Here is a 16070-nt window from a genome sequence, read left to right as displayed (position 1 = left end):
GAAAGGTTCAATCTTTAAATTCTAGAATCTTATCTTGTAGTTTCTTGTTAGTTAAGTAATTTTTAAAATTAAATCTTTTTTTTTCAAATATCTTTTTCAAATATATCTTTTTATCTTTTATCTTATCTTTTTCAAAAATTTTATCTTTTTCAAAATTTGATTTCAAAATATCTTATCTAACCCCCTATCTTCTTATCTTTTTCAAAATTTGATTTCAAATCTTTTTCAATCAACTAACTAACTCCTTGTTTGTTTCTTATCTTTTTCAAAACCACCTAACTACTTTTCCCTCTCTGAATTTTCGAAAATTCTCCCCCTCTTTTTCAAAAATTCTTTTTAATTGTTTTAAATTCTAATTTTAATCTCATCTCATCTTTAATTTTCGAAAATCACTAACCATTTTTTCAAAAATTATTTTCGAATTCTTCTCTCTCTTCTCTTATCTTCTTCTATTTAATTATTTAATTACTAACACTTCTCTTCACCTCTCTTCATCCGAATTCATCTTCATCCTTCTTCATTCTTCTACCTCTTTCTGCTTCTACTAACCTAAGGGAATCTCTATACTGTGACATAGAGGATTCCTTTTTCTTTTCTTGTTTTCTTCTCTTTCATAGGAGCAGGAACAGGGATAAAGGCACTCTTGTTGAAACAGACTGTGAAGTTGATTTTGGACCAGGTTCTGTGCACCAAATCTTGGGAGCCATTACCTTGGATTATTGAAGTAAAAAGAATAAATAAAGAAAATTAAGAGAAGCTAAACTACAACAATCCAGAAACAACCTTTCAGAAATTTTCGAACAGGAGAAGGACATGGCAGCCGAAAATAATAATAATAATAATGCAAGGAGAATGCTTGGTGACTTCACAAAGCCAACATCCAAGTTGATGGAAGAAGCATCTCCATTCCTGCCATTGGAGCCAATAACTTTGAGCTTAAGCCTCAACTAGTTGCTTTGATGCAACAAAACTGCAAGTTTTATGGACTTCCATCTGAAGATCCCTATCAGTTCTTAACTGAATTCTTGCAAGTCTGTGATACTGTAAAGACGAATGGAGTTAATCCTGAAGTCTACAGACTCATGCTTTTCCCTTTTGCTGTAAGAGACAGAGCTAGAATATGGTTGGATTCACAACCTAAGGATAGCCTGGACTCCTGGGATAAGCTGGTCACTGCTTTCTTAGATAAGTTCTTCCCTCCTCAAAAGCTGAGCAAGCTGAGAGTGGATGTTCAAACCTTCAAACAAAAAGATGGTGAATCCCTCTATGAAGCTTCGGAAAGATACAAGCAGCTGACCAAGAGATGTCCATCTGACATGTTTTCAGAATGGACCCTATTAGATATATTCTATTATGGTCTCTCTGAATTTTCGAAAATGTCACTGGATCATTCTGCAGGTGGATCTATTCACCTGAAGAAAACGCCTGAAGAGGCTCAAGAACTCATTGACATGGTTGCAAACAACCAGTTCATGTATACCTCTGAGAGGAATTCCGTGAATAATGGGGTCCCTCAGAAGAAGGGAGTTCTTGAAATTGATGCTCTGAATGCCATACTGGCTCAGAACAAAGTGTTGACTCAACAGGTCAACATGATCTCTCAAAATCTGAATGGATTGCAATATGCATCCAACAATACTAGAGAGGTAGCTTCTGAAGAAGCTTATGATCCTGAGAACCCTGCCATGGCAGAGGTTAATTATCTGGGTGAACCATATGGAAATACCTATAACCCATCATGGAGAAATCATCCAAATTTCTCCTGGAAGGATCAACAAAAACCTCAACAAGGTTTTAACAATGGTGGACGCAATAGGCTGAATAATAGTAAGCCATATCCATCATCTTCTCAGCAACAGACAGAGAATTCTGAACAAAATAATTCTAATTTAGCTAATATAGTCTCTGATCTGTCAAAAGCCACTTTCAGTTTCATGAATGAAACAAGATCCTCCATTAGGAATTTGGAGGCACAAGTAGGGCAGCTGAGTAAAAAAGTTATTAAAACTCCTCCCAGTACTCTCCCAAGCAATACAGAAGAGAATCCAAAAGGAGAGTGCAAAGCCATTGACTTAGTCAACATGGCCGAATGCACAAAGGAGGAGGAGGACGAAAATCCCAGTGAGGAAGACCTCCTGGGACGTCCTCCAAGCAAGAAGGAGCTTCCTAATAAGGATCCTGAGGAATCTGAGGCTCATACAGAGACCATAGAGATTCCATTAAATCTCCTTCTGCCATTCATGAGCTCTGACTATTATTCATCCTCTGAAGAGGATGAAGATGTGACTAGTGAGCAAGTTGCTCAATATCTAGGAGCTATCATGAAACTGAATGCCAAGCTATTTGGTAATGAGACTTGGGAAAGTGAACCTCCCTTGCTCATTAGTGATTTGGATACTTGGATTCAGGAAACTCTACCTCAAAAGAGACAAGATCCTGGCAAGTTCTTGATACCTTGCACCATTGGCACCATGAGCTTTGAAAAAGCTCTGTGTGATCTTGGGTCAGGGATAAACCTTATGCCACTCTCTGTAATGGAGAAGCTAGGGATCATTGAGGTGCAACCTGCTTTGTTCTCACTGCAATTGGCAGATAAGTCAGTGAGACAAGCTCATGGGATAGTAGAGGACGTGCTAGTAAAAGTTGAAGACTTTTACATCCCTGCTGATTTCCTAATCCTAGATACTAGGAAGGAAGATGATGAATGCATCATCCTAGGAAGACCTTTCCTAGCCACAGCAGAAGCTGTGATAGATGTCAACAGAGGAGAGTTAGTCCTTCAATTGAATGGAGAATACCTTGTGTTTCAAGCACATGGCAATCCCTCTGTGACAAAAGAGAGTAAGCATGAAGAGCTTCTCTCAGTTCAAAGTCAAGAAGAGCCCACACAGTCAAACTCTAAGTTTGGTGTTGTGAGGCCACAACCAAACTCTAAGTTTGGTGTTCAAGCCCCATATCCAAACTCTAAGTTTGGTGTTGGGACTATACAACATTGACCTGATCACCTTTTAGCTCCATGAGAGCCACTGTCAAGCTATTGACATTAAAGAAGCGCTTGTTGGGAGGCAACCCAATTTTATTTATCTAATTTTATTTTATTTTATTTTGGTGTTATTTTTGTGTTGAATTAGGTACATGATCATGAGGAGTCACGAAAAAATCAAAAAAATTAAAAACAGAGTCAAAAACAGAAGAAAAAATTTTTCACCCTGGAGGATGCACGGGCTGGCGTTCAACGCCCAGAAGGTGCATCTGGCCGGCGTTCAACGCCAGAACAGAGTACCATTCTGGCGCTGAACGCCAGAAACAAGCAACAACCTGGCGTTAAACGCCAGGATGGTGCACAGGGAGGACAAACTGGCGCTGAACGCCAGAAACAAGCATGAAACTGGCGTTCAACGCCAGAAACATGCATTACATGGGCGTTGAACGCCCAGAATGTGCACCAATGGGCGTTTAAACGCCAGAATGGTGCATGAAGGCAATTTACATGCCTATTTGGTGCAGGGATGGAATTCCTTGACACCTCAGGATCTGTGGACCTCACAGGATCCCCACTTACCTCGCCCTCTCTCTTTCCATTCATGATCATCCCTTCTGTTTTTCATTCACCACTTGCTTCTACCCATTCTTCCCCATACACCCACCTACCATTACAATTCAACTTCTCTTTCCCACCCAATCCCACCCATATAGCCAAATCCATCTCCCCTCACTCACCTCCATTTTCTTCTTCTTCTTCTTCTACTTTTCTTTTCTTTCTTGCTCGAGGGCGAGCAAAATTTTAAGTTTGGTGTGGTAAAAGCATAGCTTTTTTGCTTTTCCATTACCATTAATGGCACCTAAGGCCAGAGAAACCTCAAAGGGAAGACAAAAGCTTCCACCTCTGAGTCTTGGAAGATGGAAAGACTCATGTAAGCTGGAATAGCTCAGTTGGTTAGAACATGTGGCTGCAAATCAAGAGATCCCTGAGATACCTCAGGGAATAAATGGTCCTCCACACAACTATTGGGAGCAAATAATGTTAAAAACACCAAAATCACTAGGGATCATTCAACAGAAGCAAGGAAGAGACATAGAGGAGCTCAAAGAGCACCATTGCACCTTCAAGAAAGCGCCACCCTCACTCAGGTGGATTCATTCCTTGCTCTTTATTTCTTTCTGTTTTCGGTTTTTAATATTGTGTTTATCTATGTTTTGTGTCTTTACTTCATGATCATTAGTGTGTAACCATGCCTTAAAGCTATGAATAAAATCCATTAATCCTTCACCTCTCTTAAATGAAAAATGTTTTAATTCAAAAGAACAAGAAGTACATAATTTTCAAAATTATTAGTGAATTTAATTTAATTATATTGATGTGGTGGCAATAATTTTTGTTTTCTGAATGAATGAATGAACAGTGCATATTTTTGATCTTGTTGTTTATGAGTGTTAAAATTGTTGGTTCTTGAAAGAATGATGAACAAGGAGAAATGTTATTGATGATCTGAAAAACATCATGAAATTGATTCTTGAAGCAAGAAAAAGCAGTGAAAAAAAAAAGTGGCGAAAAAAAAAAAATAAAATAAAATAGAAAGAAAAAGCAAGCAGAAAAAGCCAATAGCCCTTAAAATCAAAAGGCAAGGGTAGCAAGGATCCAAGGCTTTGAGCATCAATGGATAGGAGGGCCCAAGGAAATAAAATCCAGGCCTAAGCGGCTAAATCAAGCTGTCCCTAACCATGTGCTTGTGTCATGAAGGTCCAAGTGAAAAGCTTGAGACTGAGTGGTTAAAGTCGTGATCCAAAGCAAAAGAGTGTGCTTAAGAGCTCTGGACACCACTAACTGGGGACTTTAGCAAAGCTGAGTCACAATCTGAAAAGGTTCACCCAGTTATGTGTCTGTGGCATTTGTGTATCCGGTGGTAATACTGGAAAACAAAGTGCTTAGGGCCACGGCCAAGACTCATAAGTAGCTGTGTTCAAGAATCAACATGCTTAACTAGGAAAGTCAATAACACTATCTGAAATTCTAAGTTCCTAGAGAAGCCAATCACTCTAAACTTCAAAGGAAAAAGTGAGATGCCAAAACTGTTCAGAAGCAAAAAGCTACAAGTCCCGCTCATCTAATTAAATTAATATTCATTGATATTTTGGACTTTATAGTATATTCTCTTCTTTTTATCCTATTTGATTTTCAGTTGCTTGGGGACAAGCAACAATTTAAGTTTGGTGTTGTGATGAGCGGATAATTTATACGCTTTTTGGCATTGTTTTCATATAGTTTTTAGTAAGTTTGAGCACTTTTAGGGATGTTTTCATTAGTTTTTATGTTAAATTCACATTTCTGGACTTTACTATGAGTTTGTGTGTTTTTCTGTGATTTCAGGTAAATTCTGACTGAAATTGAGGGATTTGAGCAAAACTCTGAAAAAGGCTGACAAAAGGACTGCTGATGCTGTTGGAATCTGACCTCCCTGCACTCGAAATGAATTTTCTGGAGCTACAGAACTCCAATTGGCGCGCTCTCAACGGCGTTGGAAAGTAGATATCCAGGGCTTTCCAGCAATATATAATAGTCCATACTTTATTCGAAGAATGACGACGTAACTTGGCGTTAAACGCCAAGTTCACGCTGCTGTCTGGAGTTAAACGCCAGAAAAACGTCATGATCCGGAGTCAAACGCCCAAAACACGTCATAACCTGAAGTTTGACGCCAAGAAATGCCTCTACACGTGGAATGATCAAGCTCAGCCCAAGCACACACCAAGTGGGCCCCGGAAGTGGATTTATGCATCAATTACTTACTCATGTAAACCCTAGTAGCTAGTCTAGTATATATAGGACATTTATCTATTGTATTAGACATCCTGGATTGTATTTTGATCCTGTGATCACGTTAGAGAGGGCTGGCCATTCGGCCATGCCTGGACTCTTTGCTTATGTATTTTCAACGGTGGAGTTTCTGCACACCATAGATTAAGGGTGTGGAGCTCTGCTGTACCTCAAGTATTAATGAAATTCTATCTTCTTTTATTCAATTCTCTTTTATTCTTATTCCAAGATATTCATTCGTACCCAAGAACATGATGAATGTGATGAGTCAGATTACCCTCATTATCATTCTCACTTATGAATGCGCGTGATTGACAACCATGTCCGTTCTACATGCAACAGAGCTTGAATGTATATCTCTTAGATTCCCCAACAGAATCTTCGTGGTATAAGTTAGATAGTTGGCGGCATTCATCTGGATCCGGAAAGTCCAACCTTGTCTGTGGTGTTCCGAGTAGGATCCTGGGAGTCCGGAAAGTCCAACCTTGTCTGTGGTGTTCCGAGTAGGATTCCGATCATGAATGACCGTGACGTGCTTCAAACTTTAACCTGCTGGGCGTTAGTGACAGACGCAAAAGAGGGATTCTATTCCAGTAGGAGCGGGAACCAACCGGTGATTAGCCGTACTGTGACAGAGTGCGTTGCATAGTTTTCACTGCGAGGATGGGATGTAGCCATCAGCCATGGGTGATGCCTCCAGACTGGTTAGCTGTGCGAGTGACAGCCGCACAGGTTATTTCCCCGTGAGGAATGAAAGTAGCCACAGTTGATGGTGAACCCCTATACAAAGCTTGCCATGGAAAGGAGTAAGAAGGATTGAATAGAAGCAGTAGGAGAGCAGGCGTCCAAGAGCTCTACAGCATCTCCATCCGCTTATCTGAAATTCCCACCAATGAATCTGCATAAGTGTTCTATCCCTTTTATTATTCCTTTTTATTTATTTTGAATCTAATCAAGTATCATGTTTAATCTGCCTGACTGAGATTTACAAGGTGACCATAGCTTGCTTCATACCAACAATCTCTGTGGATTCGACCCTTACTCACGTAAGGTTATTACTTGGACGACCTAGTACACTTGCTGGTTAGTTGAACGAGATTGTGAAGAAAATAAACAATGTCCTCAGAGTATACATCTTTTATAAATACATACAAGTGATCACAATTTCGTCCACCACGGTGGTTCATCCCGCCGCTTGCACTTAGATATGATGTCAGTGGCAATAGATCCTGCTCGCATCTCTTCGGATCATCAGAGCGTACAGGTGCAAAACCCTAGATAGTGATCCGAGCACTATATCTTGGGGGTTTCCATACCATGAATCCGAAGGGCAACATCTCCATGGAGATGTGTCGGGTTGGCAGTTGAACCGACAATGTGATATCACATCCAGTAAGGCAGGCATTCATCATATGCATTTTCTACCTGTTTGTATGCTTTTCCGACTTGATGTTGTTTTCCCTATCTGTTTAACATGTCTAATTGCTACTTGTATTAATCGCTGTATATGCCTCTACTTATGTTTTACTTGTATTGTATATACTTGTGCTTTACTGGAGCTGAGGAGGTTCGAAAGGCGGTGGCAATGGGATCGCATGGCAGATCGGTTGGTGAAGGCTGTGGGACAGCGGTGTTTGATTAGAGTAGAAATCCCCTAAGATAGATTACCCTTTTATGGTACTACAGCTTAAGTTGTAGTGAGGAATTTCATATTATGTTGTTTTGTCTTAGAGTGTTGTAAGCTTGAATCTTGTGATGGATATGGAGTCTAGGATTGCCTTTGGCGTCCCGGGGTCTTATATCCTACATCACTAGGAATTGTTACCATACTGAGAACCTCCGGTTCTCATACCATATTCTGTTGTATTTTTCAGATGCAGGTCGCAACCCACCTCAGTAAGTTGTCTGATTGGTGACAGGAGCGGAGGATCTGGACTATCTTTAGGAGTCTTTTGATTTATTATATATATATGTCTCTCACTTTTGTATTTTACTTTGTCCTAGAGGCTTGTATTGAGAGAACAAAACTTGTATAAGTTGTTTTTACTGTCTGGTTTTATACATGGTCTGTATATGGCTAGCCGGCTTAAACTCCATGAGTCGTGGCTAGTGTCTTATGATATTATACTATTATACTATGATGTTTTGTTACTCGATACCTATTTCTTGTGCTTCAAGTTAGAATTTTCACTAATACATTTTGCACTTTTCAAATCCGGTTTTTGAGCTATATATATTCTTCATCGGGCTTCTAGATATTATTAATTCCTCCTATATAATATATGTAAAAGTTTAGAACTGTCGTAACCTTGGATTAACCTTTGCTTTACGACGTGAGGTAAGGCTTAGGCTAATTAGGGTGTTACATAGAGCATCCCCTATCCAAGTACCACACGTCTTTCTTCTTCTTGGATACTAGGCAAATCTGCACATACTCTTAGGTAACCTAGGTATCCAAACTAATTTGGATCCTTTGAAGTTAATCCATCTTGGTTGCCTAAGTACATTGAAATCACAAACAACTTTATATGTTTTGTTTTTCACTCTTCTTTTGTTAATGAAGCATTGGGAAGAAGAGTGGTCATGTTTATTGCAATTAAAGCAGTAATTTCTATGTGCATGTTGCTAAAAATGATTGAAGTTACGATGCTAATGGTGATTAAAAGATTGAAATGGGTTTTGAAAAAAGTGCATTTCTTTTGGCAAATCCATTTCTAGCATTAGCACCTCTTTTTGCAACATATTTTAAACCATAATTTTTTAAAGTAAACAGGCTTCTTGAATATGAGGCTCTTTTGTCAAAGTGTGATTTTTTAAAAACAACCTCATTGTTTGTGAAGTAGCCCAGACCAGAATTTTTTCTACTAGGTTCAGTTCTTGATGAAGATGCATTTTCATCAAAATATGGTTTTTCAAAGACAGCATCATAGTTAGAGAAATATCCAAGACCAGATTTATCAAATGAGAGTTTTATTCTTGAAGATGATACCGTGAATTTAGCAAATAGTTTTTCAAAAACTGCATCATTTTTAGTTACATAACCCAAACCTAATTTTTCAAACAATGGTATTTGATTAGCAAGTAATTTGTCCAAGTTGTTTGAACTATGTGCAAATTTTGATAAGTCATTATTCAAACTTTCGATCATTTCATTCAATCTTCGATTTTCAGCAACAAGTTTTTGAGAAGGATCAACAATGTACTTTCCTTTGAACTTTTCAATTTCAGATTTCAAAAAAAAATTTTTCAACAAGATCAATAGCACATTCGGTTTCCTTCACTTTTCTTTCAAAAAATTATTTTCAGCTTTCAAAATTTTATTTTTAGATTTTTATTTGTTGTATTTATTCAACAATTTTTTAGAATGGTGAGTGAGATCATCAACAATAACATATAAGTCTTCAAGAGATAAGTCATAGTAGTTTACCTCTTCTAGTTGATCTTCACCAACCATGAAACAAATTTGTGCTTCATCTTCGGAGTCGTCTTCCTCATCCGAATCATTCTCGACGTCCTCCCAAGAAGCCATGAGCACTTTCTTCTTTTCTTTCTTTGCTTGTCCTCTTTTTTGAGTTTTGGACAATTAAACTTGAAGTGTTCTGTCTCCTTGCAACTGTGACATATTACTTTGCTCAAATATTTCTTGTACTCTTTTGAACTTGAACCCTTGTTCCTACCTTTGTTCCTCATCAGCCTCCTTAGTCTCCTAGCAAAAAAAAAAAAAAATTGTCATCCAAAAATTTATCACTTGAATCACTCTCTAAAGTCTCAACTTTTGATTTTAGGGCCACTCCTTTTTTCTTAGTGTCTTGGCTTGTGTGTGTGGTTTTATATGCTAGAAGTTTTCCTTTCAATTCATCTTAAGTTAATGGACTCAGGTTGTTGCTCTCAACTAGGACAGTAGCTTTTGTTTCTCACTCTTTTGTAAGGCTTCTAAGGACCTTTCTCACCAGAGTTTGTTCAGTGTGGGTCATGCCCATAACATCTAGGCTGTTTATGATGATTGAGAACCTCTCAAACATCTCATCAATGCTTTCTTCATCCTTCATGGTAAACATTTCATACTCTTTTCGTAGCATATCAATCCTATTTCTTTGACTTGTTTGCTGCCTTCGTGTGTGACTTGAAGTTTCTCCCAGATTTCTTTTACTGTCTTGCATCTAGACACCTTTCAGTACTCCTTGAATCTGATAGCACAGTGCATCAAGTTTATGCCTTTTGCATTCAGCTCCACTTTTTTTTATCATTATCATTCCATTCGGCTTCTTCCTTTGGAGTCACCACTCCATCAGCACTTGTCTTTGTAGGGATTTTAGGAACATTCACCACTAGCTTCCATATGTTGTAACCAATTGATTGAATGAAGATCCACATCATTTCATTCCAGTAGGCGTAGTTCTATCCATTAAAGAAGGGAGGCATGTTGTTTGATTAACCCTTTATTAGAGTGTATGCCACAGTGTTTGCACCCAAGTTGTTTGCCATTGGACCTTTCCTCAAAGCTGTGAAGCTTGATTCTTGAGACCAAGTTTTGATACCAATTGAAGGTTCTTGACGGCCTAGAAAAGGGGGTTAAATCCATGGCCTTCTTTAAAATTTTATTAATAAAGCATCAAACCCAAACTTTTAACTTAGCTTCTGTTTGGTCTGCGTATATGATTATGCAGGAGACAATTTCGTTTTGTCTTATAAATTAGGAAAAATAGAATCAGAGCAGAGAGAAAAAAGATGACACAACTATGTATCCTGGTTCAGTTGCCTAGTGCAATTCAACCTACATCTAGTCTCCACCACAACGTTGGTAGAATTTTCACTATCTGTCCAGGTATTATATACACCAATTTTCTAGGACTCAACATAATCCTATTTGGGACACACAAGCTTCAACATAAACTTGACTTGACTATGTAACTACCTAGATTCAACATATTAAGTGCTTACCTAACTTAGCAAGGGATACCTCTCAAGTACATGACACAACAGAAATACAACCAAAAGAATCTGAAATCACTCTTGGTTTTTTTCTCCAAGTGTTTCTCTCAACATTTTCTCTCAATGGCTTTTTTTTAATGCCTCTCTTTCTTGTCTTTACCACTAAATGTATACAAAGAAAGATAAACATTGAAACAGAAATACAAACAGTAATCCATGAAGGAGATGATGAATCACAACCTTGATTCTATGTACTGAACCCAACTTCTGAACTCAAAACGTTGTTCTTCACCTTGGCGAAGTGCTTCCATTAGTGTAGGTGCAATGCTTCCAAGACTTCAAACTCTGTTGTGAGGTTTTTCTCTTCACTCCAATTCGAGTTATCTCTCCTTGAGCTCTTCAAAATGAAAAACATTTTCCCTTTTGTATCTTGCTTGAGCCACGACTAGGATTTTCTTCAAAAAGTCAACTTTTTGAATTTTGAGCTAGTTGAAATCTTTTCTTCTCTTTCTTCAATCAACCCCAAAAATTAAGAGTTTGGAATTAGGGCAAAGTCCCGTAGCAGACACAGCAGCAACATCATTTACCTTTTTCAAAGAGCTTAGCAAAATCTAAACCCTTAGATTTGTGCTCAGCTTTGTCTCCAAAAAATACTTTTAACCATTGATTTACAATAAAAAAATTTTGTTACTACTTTTTTCATTTTGTCAAAAGTAGTGGTACAGGAAAAGGAGAAAATGTGAAGCAATTGACTTGTATGTTTAAAACGTCACTTTTATTGACGGCTATGGCCATTTATAAAATTAACATCAATTTTTATTTACAAAAAAAACATTCGATTAAGTTATCGAGATTTTTGTTCTATATTTTTTGTTTCCGAGAAATTATATTAATTTACCGACAACCACCGTCAGTAAAAACAAATAATAATAATAAGACACTCCAATTGACGTCAACTAATATTGACAGTTAATTCATGAAATATGCAAAAAAAAAATAAAGCGCATATTTTTATTAGTAACGGTATCTTTTATCACCGACGGCCTAACTGTCAATAAATCCCCTCATCATGAGTTGTCAGAACCGTCGTCGATAAACTGCATATGTCTAGTAGTGCGAACGCAATTTTCCCGAGGACGTTTTGTGCTCAAGAACAATTGTTTAACTTTTTCTTTCGCTCGTGAGTAATTTTACAAGACATTTGTTCTGTTTGATAAGCTTATACATGGATTTTTCTGATCGGAACAACTGAATAATGAGTTTAATAAATTTCTTATGACTCAGAATAATGAAAATTTGGATATGATGAATGTGGGCAATTATAGAAAAAAAAAACCCGTAAAATTTCATGCATTAGCTATTTTTTTCAATAATTTATTTATCACTACACACTCAAGAAAGAGTGGAAATTTTATTACATAAACATAAAATATATAATTAAGATATAAACTCAAAAAAGGTTCACAACATTTTAGATACTTACCATTGCGTACTAATGTATCATATTGCACTTGAAAATGCAAAGATTCTTCTTAAATGTGTCATCGGGATATTGTGCATTGCAGTTATCAACACATTCTTTCAAACTATTCCAAGAAGATTCAGGGATGGTATCATGGAATTTAGCAATGGCAGCAAAAATAAATATTCCAATCATAAACATTATTAGTGCATGTGTTACTCCGATATTAGCCATATGCATCTTCTTTTTTGTTGTGTGAACAATTAAGGTTACCATGGGCCATGTTTTATACTCACTAAAGCTACAACAAATGATTAATATAAAAACAAATAAAGACTTCTAATTGTAGTAAAGTGTTCTTTTAAAATAATTTATTATTTAGACCAAGCTTGATTGTCTCTTGATTTCCATGAACTCTGAAAAGCACGTTCTTACATAATATAATACCCTTTGATTTTGTTTAAGAGCTTATATGAAATATTGGATATTAGTTGGTGTTTAGCCTACAATGAAATAAAACAAAAATATATGCATAAAAAATATTAAAACATGAATTTGGTGCGGATCCAAATAAATGAATTTGTGTCTCAAGAACGGGGAACCCAAGCTTTAATTAAAATATCATCATTTTTAAATAATTAGGACGACTTTTTAGTACACTAAAACAATTAAATACTATTTTCATGAGAAAGGTGCTCTAATCAATATATATATAAAATTTCATTCTATCCATTTTTGTTATGTCACAGTAGAAGTCTACATATGATAAAATTAATTTTACAAAAAAAAAAAAAAACAAATATCCTCCATGTATATAGATACTTAAGAATGAACTTTTACATGAAAAATATCAAAATTAATTATGAATCAGTGACGAAGATGATAAGTAAATTATTGTTTTAAAATTTGAAGTGATAAAAATGATTATAAATTATAAATTATTATACTTACAAAAGTTGGTCTATCATCATTTGGTCAACATCTAAACTATATTATCTATTTGAACTCTACAAGGCAAGTTTCCAGTCACCGCTTCGATGAACGCACAAGAAATTAAATGGAATTAACAATTAAGAGAGTGCATGTTGGTTTATCGTGATTCTATGTGTTATTGATCCAGTGATTATTTTTACCATTAAATAATTAATTCTCATAACTCTTTCTGTTAGATTTTTTTTTGTTCAATTTTTTTATTTTGGGTTCACCTAATTTGAAGTTTAAAATTTGTTAAGCGATAAAAAGATGATTATTATCACATAAAGTTGTCTTCGTGTGAGAATTATAATTAAGAACTATTAGATAATAATTTAATCAAATATATTAAATTATTTAATGATTCTCATTTATTATCTTTATTAGAAGATATAAGTGATCACCTAAATTCATTAGGTTAGTGGGCATTTTTTGTTCAAATTATACAATTGTGATGAAAGAAAAGCCTCTTTGGTGTTCTATATGTAAAGCAAGTCATGAGAATAATAATAATAATAATAATAATAATAATAATAATAATAATAATAATAATAATAATAATAATAATAATAATAATAATAATAATAATAAAAAGTATATTTTTTATTCCTCATATATTTTTAAAAATATTATTAACATTTAATTTTATTTAATTTTGTATCTAACGTTTTCAATTCATTTAAATTTGTCATTAATGTTTTTGATTTGTGTTAAAATTATCCAAAATTTTCCAATTTTGTCTCTCACATTTTACATAGAATTAACATCCAAAAATAATTTTAAAACAAATAAAAAACATTAAGAATAAAATTGAATGTAACTAAATATTAAGAATATTTTTGAAAAAATGGTAAACATTAAGAATAAAAAAAGTATATTTTACTCTAATAATAATTAATGTTAAATTACAGAGTTTTCATTTCATTTCAAGGAATTGCCTAAACATACGAATAACATTGTCTTTAATAATCAACGGCAAATCTAAGGGAAGTCTTTGGACAACACTTTTTTTCATCAAACGCAACAACGACTTTTGTTGGTAATCATGAGGTAGCTTCATGTTGCCTCTTCTGGACCAAAGGAATGCTTATGGGACTCCATATGTAGCAACGTTTTCAAGCATTCTCTATTCTACAAATATGGACAATATGAATTAAATGTTAAAATGTTACTTTCTCTCTTAGCATGGCAGCCCATGGAAGCATTCTCTATTCTATTATTATGTAACATTTTATAGACATCATCTTTATTTTATTTAATAGTAGCACCACATAATTAGTGTTACCTTTTCTGAAAATACATGCATTATTGCATTATGATTGATCCCTCTATTAATATAGATGGCACAACAGAAGCAAAAGAAAAGAAAAGTCTAGAAGCTAGTATTTTTATTAAAATTTAACTAGCACTTAATCAGTAAAAAAAATGAATAATTTTATATTATTAGATATAATCTTACACTATTAAAAATATTAATAGCTATAAATCACAAAACGTACTACTCTCCTAACACTCCTCTTTTTCTTATAACATATATACATTGCCTTTTCTCATAAACTACATATTATAAAGGTGGCTTGAAATAATAATATTCGGTGTCTTTTCTTCATGAGTTGAGAAATATCATACACCATGTACATTCAATATAATTTAGTTTAGGGCAATGTAACTGTTTTTTAGTTATTAATATTTTGGTTGATACTTAATATTTAAAATATCACATTTTTATCTTAAATATTTTATTTCATTCTATTTTTGTTCTCTGATTAAAATTATCTTTTTAAATATTATTTTTTCTATTATTATCTTTTTATTTTTTTATTCTTCTGTCATTTTTATTCTCAAATCATTAGAACTGCCATTATAACCACTACAATTATAATTTTTAATGCTACCTAAAAGAAAATAATTATGGAACAAATGATATTTTTGGAAGAAAAATTTTAGTTTTGACTAAAGGACTAAAATTGAACAAAATAAGACATTTTGTATAAAAATAAAATATTTCAAATATTAAAGACGAAATTAGAACTTAGTCCAAAATGATAAAAATTAAAACATTTTTTACTCTTTAATTTAGGTATGTTTCAATTGCAAATTAAAGTACACTATAAAAAATAAAAAACAATAAACTCATATAATTTTGTAAAGATTTTACACAACATTTTATTATATTTGATTGTAAATTAGGTAGATACCATTTCAATATATATAGAAAGTACAACTGAGCATAGTAATAGAAAAACACATTAAATACCAAAAATCGTCTGTGAAAAAAAAAATACTTAATAGTTTAATCAAAGTGCTGAAATCTTTTTCTATTTGTTGAAGAATTTATTTAAATTTCAAATAATTTAAAAAAAATCAAATCTAAAATAAATTCTTGAAGTATCTATTTCTTATCATATAGTTGAATACTTTAGATATCTTTTCAATAATTCGTTGATCTTTCAGCACTAAAAAAAATGGATAATGTAAATTGAAAAAGACTCAGAAAAACTTAAAATTCTTACCGCTACTAAAGTAGTAGTGAGGGAGTCCATCATATAACACTTGAAAAGGCATGCGCCCAAAAACATGATGCTACGGCGATCATATCGTTTAATGCAATGGTCGATACACTCTCTAAGACTTGCTGCCATATAATAATATGATGGAGAATATGGCAATTCAAGAATAATGGTATCTTGAAATTCAACAATAATGGCACAACAAATGACCACTTTTGTTATCATCAATATTATTGCTAGTGTATGCGTAACGCTGTTCCTTGCCATTGGTTTCTCTTTTTGTCTTGCAATCACAAAGTTACTATATTCACTGTAAACTCTGATTTAATTTATACAGGTTAAAATCTTTTGTAATATCATTATGGTTTAATTATTCTCT

The 16070-nt window shown here is 34.5% G+C and overlaps 1 long non-coding RNA gene across 1 annotated transcript; it reads right to left on the bottom strand.

Moving 5' to 3' along the window:
- Nucleotides 1-14045: 14045 nt before the first annotated feature.
- On the bottom strand, nt 14046-16070 carry LOC112698235 (uncharacterized). The gene is made up of 2 exons (XR_003151453.2): nt 15695-16070; nt 14046-14312 (listed from the first exon to the last, which is right to left on the bottom strand). It is a non-coding gene; the product is annotated as an uncharacterized lncRNA (long non-coding RNA).

This window comes from Arachis hypogaea, chromosome 6 (assembly GCF_003086295.3).
Source record: "Arachis hypogaea cultivar Tifrunner chromosome 6, arahy.Tifrunner.gnm2.J5K5, whole genome shotgun sequence".
NCBI lineage: Eukaryota > Viridiplantae > Streptophyta > Magnoliopsida > Fabales > Fabaceae > Arachis > Arachis hypogaea.
Note: the sequence above shows the minus strand (reverse complement) of the source record. Positions and strands in the feature narration are given on the sequence as shown.